The sequence below is a fragment of the Myodes glareolus genome, chromosome 22 (genome assembly GCF_982192425.1).
Source record: "Myodes glareolus chromosome 22, mMyoGla1.1, whole genome shotgun sequence".
In the NCBI taxonomy this organism is placed as follows: domain Eukaryota; kingdom Metazoa; phylum Chordata; class Mammalia; order Rodentia; family Cricetidae; genus Myodes; species Myodes glareolus.
Genome location: NC_142047.1, coordinates 8,442,231 through 8,454,461, shown reverse-complemented (window position 1 = coordinate 8,454,461; position 12,231 = coordinate 8,442,231).

Genomic DNA, 12,231 nt, shown 5'->3' with positions numbered 1-12,231 from the left:
TTACTGGTGACACATTTTTAGAGCTGAGAGATGGATGAGTGCAAGAATGTGTTCTAATAGCTACCTGAGTACATGATTTTGCAGATATTCAGATAATTAATTTAATAAGATTTTTAAATGTTTCTTTAATTTCCAGAAACATCTTATTTTTGTTTTCAGAGAACTAGCTTTTCAAATATGAATACTTTATCCATTCACTGATTTTGTTACTAAATATTATCTATCAGTTCAATAAACATTACAAGTATCATATAACTGAATGAGTTTTAGTGACACAGTCCTTCTTCTGTCATGGATATCTCAGTTTTGATGAACTGCACAGTAATCCACCTTCAGTGGTCCATGACCGCTGGGTGAGATTGTTCTAGAAAGCAGCGAGCTTCCTGTTACAAGATTTGGAAGAACAGGCTAAAATGAGCTGAATTACGGGATGCTGTGGATCACACATCTTAGCTAGGAAGAGCCTGGGCCTCACCCCTAGGGCTCAACCTATCACATCTTGTCTGTACACTTGTTGCCTTAAAGAATGCAACCGTCTCTTGTTAAGTGAGAAATGCATAGAAGGAAGAGAGAGTTGGAAGGAAGAAGACAAGGCAGGCACAAGCGGAAACGGAGGAAGAGAGAAGGAAAGGAGGATGCAGTGCAGGATCTAAGAGCTGTTATGCTAAGGGGCTGCTGTTGTCTTAGATCTTCCCTGATATTCAGCTATGAACTCCACTGCAGTCTTTCTGCCAGAACATGCTCAGGGGTTCATACACATCAATGTTTGCTGGTGGCTAAAGGCAAAGGGGAGGTGGTGAGTGACTTAGGCGGAACGCAAGCATGGGCTATATGCAGACAGCTGGAGACAGAATCAGCTGAGGTGGCAGCTTACTAGTGATGGCACTATGAACAAAGACCAGACCATGTTGGCATCTCACTGGTGAGGGAGGGCTGGCGGGAGAGAATTCCTGACCTGGGAAGAGGCGTTTTTGCCATGATACTACTGTTAGCCGGTGTGGTGAGTGAGGCAGAGCGATCTGCAGACTTCAGAGCTCATGGCACCGCTACACCTGCAGCCCAGGTGCTCCCAAAGGATTTCCTGAACTTGTCCTCTGGAGTGAAGGAGACAGAATATTTTTTACTTAACTGTACATTGTAAAGGATGAAGTAAAATTATGTATGTCCAGTGCTGACCATCTGATATTATTACTAAGTGCTCTTTCATAGATAAATTTTTCTTTGGGCTGCCAGTTCACAAATAATGACACAGAGATTTATTATTATGAAAGCTTGGATTTAGCTTAGGTTTGTTCCTAACTAGTTCTTATAATTTAAATTAACCCATTTCTATTAATCTATGTATGTCACACAGTGTCCATCCTGATTCTTTCATGTCTCCTGGCATCTCTCTTGTGTGCTTAGATTCTTCCTACTTTCTCTCTCTGCCCACAGGTTCAGCCTATATCTCCTGCCTAGCTATTGGCTATTCAGGTTTTTACTACACCAACCACAGAAAAGCATCTTTATACAGTGTACAAATATTCCACAACATTTCCCCCTTGTCTAAATAAAGGGGAAAGTTTTATCTCTAATACAGCAAAAATTATATACAATAATAGCAATTGTTAAGTAAGAATTATATTCATAATGTCTAGTCCATTTGTATTTGGCAAATTTGGAGAAATTACTCTATTATCTGTCTTACCTTGATGAATCTAAAGTTTTATACCTAAACTGCTTTCTATCATAACTTGTATTACCATCCAAAAAAAATCTTCTTAGATCTTCAAACATCTTCTTAGATAAACAACTTAAGCTTTTATGTTTCTCAATCTTCCAAACTTTACTCTTGCATAAGTTTATTTTTATGAACTTGGCAATAAGGAAAACTATAAAATTATAACTATTTAGCCTTCAGCCCCATCAAAGACCTGAGAAGAATATATAATATTACCTGAGTAAACAGGGAAGGTAGAGCAAATAACTTTCAAAACTATAGAAAAGACAAAAACAGATGACAGCCTGGACAGTCACCCAAAGTTTCTCTATAATGTTGGGGTATCCTTTTTGGCCTACAGGCATAGAATATCTGACAAATTTTTCTGTGAAACAGATTTCTAAAGGACTGGCCTACCCTGTCTAACAAAGTTCAGTAGTCACTTTTTTGTGTGTCCTGCCTGTGCAGTTTAGTTAGTATACTGTCAGTAGTTGAGGCAAGGGCAGTTTCTTGCCCAGTGGCTAACTTTTTCACAAGAAAAACAAATCCATACATAGATTCTCTGAAGTCCATCATCTTCTCTGAAGTAGATTGGTGCTACCAGGAGCAGACATGTCTCACTGTCATGAAAAGCCTTTTGTTAAAAAAACTTAAATAACATATTCTGTTGGTCTTTGAAGTGTTTGAAGACCCTCTATGTATTTAAAATATATTTCTGCTTTACCTTGAAAACATACCTAACTTGGCTATATAAATTTGATTGTTATAGATGACTCATTATTATGCTGTCTTTCTTTATTATCCTAAATAGCTTTTAAAGACTATCACTTCATATTACATTTTAAATGAGCTGCATAGGTACAATACCTTAAATAAGAAATATATACATATAGTATAACAAAAATATCTTTAAATTTATATCAATATATAAAAATCCATACCAATATTTGAACCTAGTGATTATTCAAAAGTAGAATCAACAATCTACTCTTTTATCCCATCATTCCTAAACTATATCTTCCCCTTTTCCCTTCAGAAAGAGATCCCTTAACCTCATCTCCTTTATTCAGCTTTTTTTCTGACCATTACAAATAGCAACTTGTAACCAGCCCCCCTAAATGATGACAAACATCCACAACCCATCAAATGACCAAACATCGTCCACCCCACCTCTTGGAAATGTGGATGCTGTGTTCTCTAGATTGCTTCTTGTTGTCTGGAATGATGACGTCTTTAGGGGACCCTGAGAAAATTGGGAAAATGGTCAAGTCCTGGGAGAGCTAGCTGTATCATTTGTTTGTCAGTCTCTGTGTAATAGAAAAGGCAGGTCTTATCTGAAGTCTTGGCAGAGCAGTCTGTGAGGCTGGACCATCTCAGCTAGCAACTTTGAAATTGCTTCAGTTGCAGACTTTTGAGGAAACTGCAACAGAGGCATTCTGAGAGGCCAGATCAGCTGGGATACTTGTCTTCATTGGTGTTTGGTCCCTTTATTCTTTTTGAAAACATATAAGCTTTTTAAAGGTAGCATATGTGCCTACAGTAACACAAGTATGAACTGTATAGTGTACACAAGTCAGCCAAAGATATTTTTCTGTGTTTGAACAGATAGAGGTATCTATCAACTTTATAAGTTCATTTGGACTGTAAAACCAAACTTATATCCATGCCATAAAAAAGAATGGCATATAATAATAAGTCATGAGGACTCTGTAGTCAACAAGATTTATCAGGTCTCATCCAGTCTCAAAGATGTTCCACGTCAAGGGATCAGGTTATACATCACTTGTCCTGCCATCTTTCTTGGCTTCTTTCTTCATGTCTGTAGCTAAGATTTTCAGGACATCTCCCCCAGTCAAATCTAATCTTCATTAATTTTGAAGAGAACCATAATTTTTTGTTTCTGTGGGAAGAAAGTCATAACCTCTACACAACATATTCTCTGACTTTTGTTTTGAAGTGAAGACATTCTTAAAATGTATAGGTTGTTTTAATTTAGCAGTTTCTGTAATCCAATGACTCTCAGCAGCTATTGGTTTTTTTGTATATTAACATTTAAAAAATTCAAGATCAACAAAGCACCTTACAGGATCCAGTTTTTATGTGGTTTATTCTTTTTATATTACTTTATTCTTTTTTAAAGACTTAGTCAGTTTTAAATTATTTATTTTTTTCTATGATTGTCTATACCCATTTCTTTTCTTTCTTTAGCATCTATGCACAGTTTTTTTAAAACATATTGTACCTTTTTAGAGGATTTTTGTGTCTGGACATAGCTTCACTGAGCACCTGCAGTGTTCCTTGACCATTGGAGACAAATCTTAAACTGCCATGCCAGCCGCCATATGGCTCTGCTTAGATCATGGCTCTAATGGCTGCCTCCTCCAACCCACAGGCAGCAACCGCCAGCCACACCTCTGTTCACTGAGCTCCAGCCTGCCTGAGAGACTATGGACCTAGGAAGCTGTGTCTAGCTCCATGTTTGCTTGTTTGAAACTTTTTTAGAACGCTTGCTCAGGTTCTGTGTGGAAATACACGCCCTCGCATTGCACACCATATGTAGATGGGTTTTCCACCAGCTTGCAAATAATGACAAAGAGAATTATTATTAATTATGACAGATTAGTCTTAGCTTAGACTTGTTCATAACTAGTTCTTATAACTTAAATTAACCCATTTCTATTAATGTACACTCTGTCACATACCATCCACGTCTCCCAGCATCTCTTTTATGTACCTAGATTCCTCCTCCTTCTTTCTCTCTCTACCTGGAAGTCCCACCTATGCTTTCTGCCTAGATACTGGCCATTTAGCTCCTTGTTACACCAATCACAGCAACACATCACCACACAGTGTACAGATATTCCACACAATACTCTATGAATTTCAGCTACTACTTAGTATTAGTATGAGCACTATTTCTAACAGTATTACTGTGAACATCATCATCACCACTGCTGTTCTCCTTATCTCTATGATGTGATTTTCTCGATTTCCTCTTTTATCCTTCAGAGCTTCAGTTCTGTGATTATTGCTTCACTGACTTGGCAAATGCCTTAGTGCATTCCAAATGTCTACAGGGTTTGAGCTAAGTGGATTGAAAGGTAAATAAGATGTGTAAGCACTTGTGTCTTGGTGAGGAAATGGTCTTTATGGAGAGGTGACACGGCCTAGTCTCTATAACCTGTGCTTTGTCATGTGACTGATTCATCAAAGTACATATCCCAAGATCAGACCAGTGAGCGTGTGAATAGCTTCCTCTCAGAGATACTGCCTTTCATCTGAGCATCTCCATGGGTGTCAGAAAGACCTCACTGCACATTGTAAAGACTGGTTGGTACTGATAGAATTGTCTGAAGGGGTGATGGTGATCACAGCATGTGGGGCTGGTGAATGGCACTCAGGCACAGGCTTTGCTCTGCCTTACCTGCCTCGCTCACTCTGAGCTATCTGCTGCCTGCATGTCCTAACTATTGTAAACTGCTCCCTGGGCACAGCATTTGACTGCCAAAGAATCACTTACTTTCTAGCATTTAGGTCTGGTGTGGCCGCCTCTCAAGCTCAGATAACATGCTGGCTTCTGAACCAGGGGAGATGCACACCCGACTGGGGCCCCACTATGCTTTCAGCATACTGTAATCATACAGGAAATAATCTTTGTCATTCACGGATTGTGGTGAGCCACCTTTTTAGGGTGACTTCTGTCAGGTTCTTAGCTGTGGCGGGTTCATACCTTCCAGGGAAGGAGCGTAAGGATTAGAATATTAGGCTAAAGGAACAAGATTTAGGAGAAATAAGAGTCAGAAACATAGCACAGTACCAAGAAGTTCCAGTGAGTACTGCAAATCGCCCGCTTTTAATTTCTTTTTTTTTCAAGGTGTTCTGCTTTCTTTTTTTCTTTTTTCTTTTTTTTCAAAGTTTATTAAATTATAAAAGTTTCCATTTCCGCCCCTCCTCCCAACACCCTTCCACTCCCCCCACTCCCTCTCCTCCTCCCTCTCCATCCCTAAGAGCAGTCAGGGTTTCCTGCCCTGTGGGAAGTTCAAGTTCCTCCCCCCTCCCTCCAGGTCCAGGAAAGTGAGTATCCAAACAGACTGGATCCCAAAAATCCAGTATATGCAGAGGAAACAAGTCCCAGTGTCACTGTCAATGGCTTTTCAGAAAGACTCCGGGCCAGCCACATTCAGAGAATCTGGTTGGATCACGTGCTCATTCAGTCCTAGTCCAACTGGCCTTGGTGAACTCTCATTAGATCAGTCCTCTTGTATCAGTGGGTGATCGCACCCCTCGCGGTCCTGATTTCCTTTTTCATGTTCTTCCTCCTTCTGCTCCTCATTTGGACCTTGTGGGGCTCAGTCCGGTGCTCCAATGTGGGTCTCTGTCTGTATCGTCATCCATTGTTGGATGAAGGTTCCTTCTGGTCTTGCCTTCTTTGCTCACGTTCTCCCTCCTTCTGCTACTCATTTGGACCTAGGGAGTTAAGTCCAGTGTTCCAGTGTGGGTCTCTGTCTCTATCTCCATCCATCGCCAGATGAAGGTTCTATGGTGATAAGCAAAATATTCATCAGTATGGTTATGGGCCAAGGCCGGTTCAGGAACCCTCTCCTCTGTCCAGAGAACAATCTGGGAACCTCTCCTTGGACCTGGGATCCCATTTATAATCAAGTCTCTTGTAAACCCTATTTGCTTAAATGCCCCAACCCCAAAAGTTAGGGAATAAGATAAAGCTGCATTAACATGATACAAGGCGTGAGTAGACCATTTGAAAGATTATGGGCTACATCCTTAGTTAAACATTCTGTCACCAGAACAAGACAAGTAACACTCACACCCTAGACCTAGTGTAGGCAAACCACTCCTTGGGTGGAATCCATTGTTATCTCCCTAAGGGAGTAGGAACTTAGTTGTTTCCTTAGACTTTTGTTTGTGGTAGAAATAGATCGACTTCTTAATACCTGATCTTAATACCTGATCTGGATACCAGCCACACCTATTGAGAATAACCGTGAGAAAGCAGAACTCTCTGAACTGTTTATCTGAACTATTGACAATAACCTTGAAGGAACAGAAGTAAGTTCCAACTCTCTGACCTTTATTCAAGGAAGAATGGACCCATACCTATGGGCCCTGTCAATGGATGTTTAACTGTGTCTTTCTGCTAAACCAACGGTATTTTTGTGGTTGATACTGCTTTCCTAGGGTTGCCATCCAGTATCTAGTATATCACATGGAATCTAGATAAAATTTGCTGAATGGGGGTGAGGGATGAGTGAGGTTAATTACAGCAGTATAGATGTGTAAGATCAGGCCTGTTACCTTGCTGAATGGGGTAGAGGAGAATGAGGTTGATGATAGCACTATAGATGGATACGATCAAGTATGCTACCTTGGCAACCATTTCTACATTATCAGCTGTCTCTAAATGGATTTCTTTGAACTTTTTTTAATCTCACAATCTTGATTCTCTTACATTCACTCATAGTCAAAAAAAAAAAAAAGCCTACGGCCTTCTACGCATCAGACTGAACCTGTGATTTGGCAATCAGGGGCAGGCCACCATAACTACTTTAGAGAACACCCATCAGGCATTTTTATTTGCCTAAAAACAATCACATTGATTTGTCAACACTTTCAAGTTCCTTGAAAGCCTCAATTTTCCTTCCCTTCGCTCCTAAATTTGATGACAATGCTAATTCTCCCTTGCTTCACCCAGCCAGCTGGGAGCAGGACTCTTGCGCTCACTCGCTCACTCGACCCCATCTCCTGTCAGGGCTGATAACCTTTCTCCTCTTATGTCCTCCCCTCCCCCCACCCAGTTACTCTCCCCACCACCCTGCAGGGTATTTCTCTGATGTGTTCTGGCCTGTTGGCATTTCCATTTGTATGTCAAGTCATCTCTCTGAATTCCCACTATGCTCTCAGCCATATGTTCCTTTGAGACTAATTTCTTACCCTTGTCCTGCCCAGGACTTTGAGGCTACATGTAAACACTCACAGGCGTCCTTTGTCGTCACAAAGTTGTCATTGGATTCCACATGCTCACCTGACACCACTCTTCAGTTCTCTGATGCCCTTCCAACTGTGACTGAACTGGAAGAGTTCAGAGAAACATCATGTGTGAGTCAGCCAGTTCTCTCCTAGGAATTGACAGGGTCCCTGTTCCCTCTTCTTTCCTCAACACTGACTAGTTGATCATGACTGCTATTCTATGTTGTGATTGCTCACTTCCTGTCTCTAATAAGTCATGGATTTATTTTCACCTTTTTGATTCTATAATATCCGAACATCACACCTAAACAGCATTCTACACATTGGCAAATATTTAATATAAAATACAAGAGGTGCCTCGGATGATGCAAACACCTAACAGCTATCCAGTGTCCATTTTCTATGTTTCTCTGGTATCTTTGACCACAGCAATACTGTAATGGTTTTGGTCTCACAGAGATGAGCAAGAGAGATTCCATATTCCTGCCACTCATGGCTAATCAGTGTCTGGGAACTAGTACCCACATCTTCCCAGCACAGGCAATGTACTTCTCCATGACTTAGTTTCTAAATTATACTTCAGATGAGTAGGTATCACTTCCCCAACTCCACAGATCTTTCCAGATTAGTTAATTACCTGGATTATTTACAGTGAAATAAAGTTGTTGAATATGCTGCAAAGAACACTCAACTCCTGGGGGGGGGGGGTTACAGAAATCACCAGTCAAGTGTGCAGTCTTTTATATTTAAAATATTTTATATAACTTTCATAATTATGTATGCATATCAATGTATAAACACTCTGTTAGTTAACATCTAAATTTTAAAGTTCGGTTTCCATAGAGTTTTCAAAGCCGTGCTATGGAGATGGCGTCCACACGAGTGACTGTCGTGACGGCTCGGCAACACTTCAGGGTGAGCCTTGAATCTGCTGAGGTGTGATGGTGCGCTTGCAAAATGCTAATGCATAGGCGCAAGGCGCACATGCATTTTATGTCCCCCGCAGAGCTCCCTCTGGTTCTCTCTCTTAGCCTCATATTTAATTATGATCCATGAAGGCATTCTTTCGCTAACCTGTGGGTTACTATCTCACAGTTTTTGAGGTTGCCTTCAAGAAATCAGTTATCCGCTTTCCACTTGTCTGTACTGGGAAAAAACTAGCAAGAGAAGACACCCTCAATGCCCATTTAGCAAGAAGTGAAGAAACACATTTGAACATTTCTGTCCAATAAGGCTCTATTCATGATTAAAAATAAACATTCAGTTCCCACTAGTGAATACTTGTTGATACAAAGAGAAATGCATTATGCATTGCTAATAAAATATGACGAGTTTAACACAATACAGTTTTCTATCTTATAAATAAGTCATATACATATATAATTATGGGCTTACAGCCTTTATCGTTGTTGCATTCCTTAGACCTAGCCAACTGTAGACAAGTTCAATTTTAGCCAACAATTCATATGCAAACAATCAGATAAGTGTTGATATAAAATTTTAAAACTACATTATGACATTTAAATATGCATACACACATATATTACTTAATAAGGCATAACAAAATTGGCAAAAACAAGCAAAAATCTATCTTCACTGTGCACTTGAGATATTCTAGAAGTAGCTCGACATCCCTCAGTAAGTGGCGTACTTAAACCCCTGAATCAGAAAATGTAGAATTTCTCTTTATAGATGCGTAGAGCAAGCATCTGCTGTTGAGGTTAGTTAGTTTTCAATTGTATTTGTGTTTATGCAAATTCTAAATGGAACCACTTATTCAAAAACCACTTTACTACCACGAACACTGGAGCCAATCCTAAGAATTGGTATAGCTTAGATTCTTGGGGGTGGAGATGTTCGGGCGCAAATAAACTTGTAAAACCTAAACAGAGCCTTTCATTAGCAACCCTGAGCAGCTATGGGCAGCTCACAATCATAGCTAAGCATCTTGACTAAACAATTATCTTTGGGAATTGAAATGCAAACAGAAAGAAAAGCTGTTTGTCCTTACTGTGTGTCTGTCCCTGTCTGATGACAACACACCTAAATATAATTCTGACATGATTAGCAAGCTCTTGCTACAGCTTTCAATGTAATCACTTCATTGTTTAGGATATAAAATGAATAAATGAGTATAATTATATATCTGTGAACCGCAATAAGCCTTTCCTGTAAACAAAACCCAGTACAAAGTTGTGTAAGAAAGAGCAGGTTTTGCAAAATGTTTTCTGAATGTTATTTTTCTCCCTCAATTTGTGATTCCAAATCAGTTTGCCTTTCTGATGTCATCATACCAGTAATTTAGCAAAAATTAGGCATAGAGATCTGCATGCAAGTTCAAGAGATTAATGATGAATGCCCCGGTACTGACTAAAAATTCTAGAAACAGATTTTAAAACATGTGAAAATGTATCACTCAGCTGTATACTCAAACAAGATTAAGAAAGTAAATTTCTCATGCATTTTACTACTGTGCAAATGAATAAAATTAAGCATTTAAAGGATAGTCTTTTCCCCGGGGCAGATGTGTAGATATATCCATGCATGTCTTTGGAAGAAGGAAACCCCACACCAGTTAATGTCTGCCTTCCCACTGAGTTCTGAGGCTGCGAGGAGAGTGCGAAGTCTGAGAAGAAATGGGCCTGCTGCACTTTATAAACCAGGCTGCCGGATCAAAGCCTCTGCTGTCCCAGGGTTTAAAGTCACCACATACTCTTAGTTTGAGTGGATGCTGTTTGGGAGATGACTTCCTGAAGCGCTCACTCCATTCACCATGCAGGAGGGATCATTACAGGACTCTCCACAGCAGGAGTCAGACGGCTGAGACACACAAACCCCTTGCAGAGATAAATCAAAAGCAGCATGCTTCCATTTATCTCTCTACAGTCATAAACCTATGCAAATGCAGAGACAATTGCACTGCCATGGGCTGAAGTTAGTAAGGGAATATCAACTTGTCTTGTCCCAATTATTGACTGGTTGCACAATTTCCAAGGAAATGACACCATGGTCTTTTACTTTTTTTTTGAACAGTGTAAATGTCCTTACATGGCATGCCAATAAACGGAGAGAAGCACAATAAAAAGGGAAATGGTGAATGATTATAAGAAACTCTTTTAGCCCTCTACTTGGCCATCTGTCTTCAATTTCAGGCATGTTGTTTTTGAGTAGCGTCCCATTGTAACCAAATATAATGGGATAGGCAAGTTAATGAACTATGACATGCACCATAATAAATGTGATGTATTGTCAAGGCAAAGCCACCCAAGATGCAAGGCAGCTACTGTTTTTCTGTGATGCTACTAGTTTTCAGTAGCGCTTTCCAGAGAAAGGAGTTGCCCCACTCACCTCATATCTGCAAAGTCTCAAACTGCTTCCCATTCTTTCCTGGCTTTCTTGCCCTTGACCTCTCCAGATGAATGAAGAAGGTACAGAAGCCTTAGAAAGATGGAGGCAAAGAGGAAGGAGGCAGCATTTGAATTCCTCTGGAAAAATATATATTCATTCCTACTTTTATGACAAATTGGTTTGCCAAGATGGAGATGGTGATTAGCCAATGGACTAATGTATCTTGGTGCCTCTCATGAAACACTAATTTCTCTTACATTCTTTCAATCTGTTTAGAATGCAAGTAGATACTGTTTTCTGAAGCCTTGAATTAAATTTCTTGCTCATGAAAGTATTAAAATTAATAATAGATTCACAATGTTAGTAACAGCAAGGTTTAAAAGATTGAAGGCATCTGGATTTTTCTCAGTCTAGACTGAGTAATTTGGTGTTGTATGTTGCTTGACCCCTGAAGCCTGCTAAGGGATCTTGCCCTAGAGTCACTTTGTTGTCCCAGTGGTTTCACTTTCCCAACTATTCCCCTTTCCCCAGGCGAAAGATGATCATCTCTACTTCCTTCAGCTGGCTTAGAAGAGGAAGTTAATTCTTTCTCAGGAGTTGAAAAGACTGCACCCATTTCCTGTTAGAACTCATTTTCTTTGGGATTTTGCTACCTACTCTCGATGTAATTAGCAAGATACCGAGATTCCACCTCATGGTATACACACCCTGTGTATTCTCCTTTCTTTAGTACGAAGTGAACTGTGTATACAGTTGGTTTTGCTTTTAAATTAGACCCTTTTGTATAGTAAAGGTGGGCAAAGACTGCAGATGTGTTAAAGTTACAAATCAATTGCCTTCCAGTTCATCAACAGTGAGAACTATATACTCCCTGTATACACTATGTAATCAAGGGAGTCCTGGACAAGGTGGGGCACTTCCTGAAATGAGGATTTCTCCTATCTTAAAAGAGCAAGCTTCTATGCTGTGGAAAGGTCCTTGTGCAAGAAAATAGGTAACTCTGAAGACCCAAAAGTCATGATAGAGTGTAGGCCCAGATGCATGAGATCCCACAACATGGAGGATCTAAAGTCTCCCTTCAACCTGGATGAGTGTGGGCAGAAACCCAAGCCTCAGATAAGATCACCGTGCTTACTAATAGCTCAACTCTAGCTTCATGAGACTCATAAGCCTCAAGAGCCCATAACCGCCCATACTCA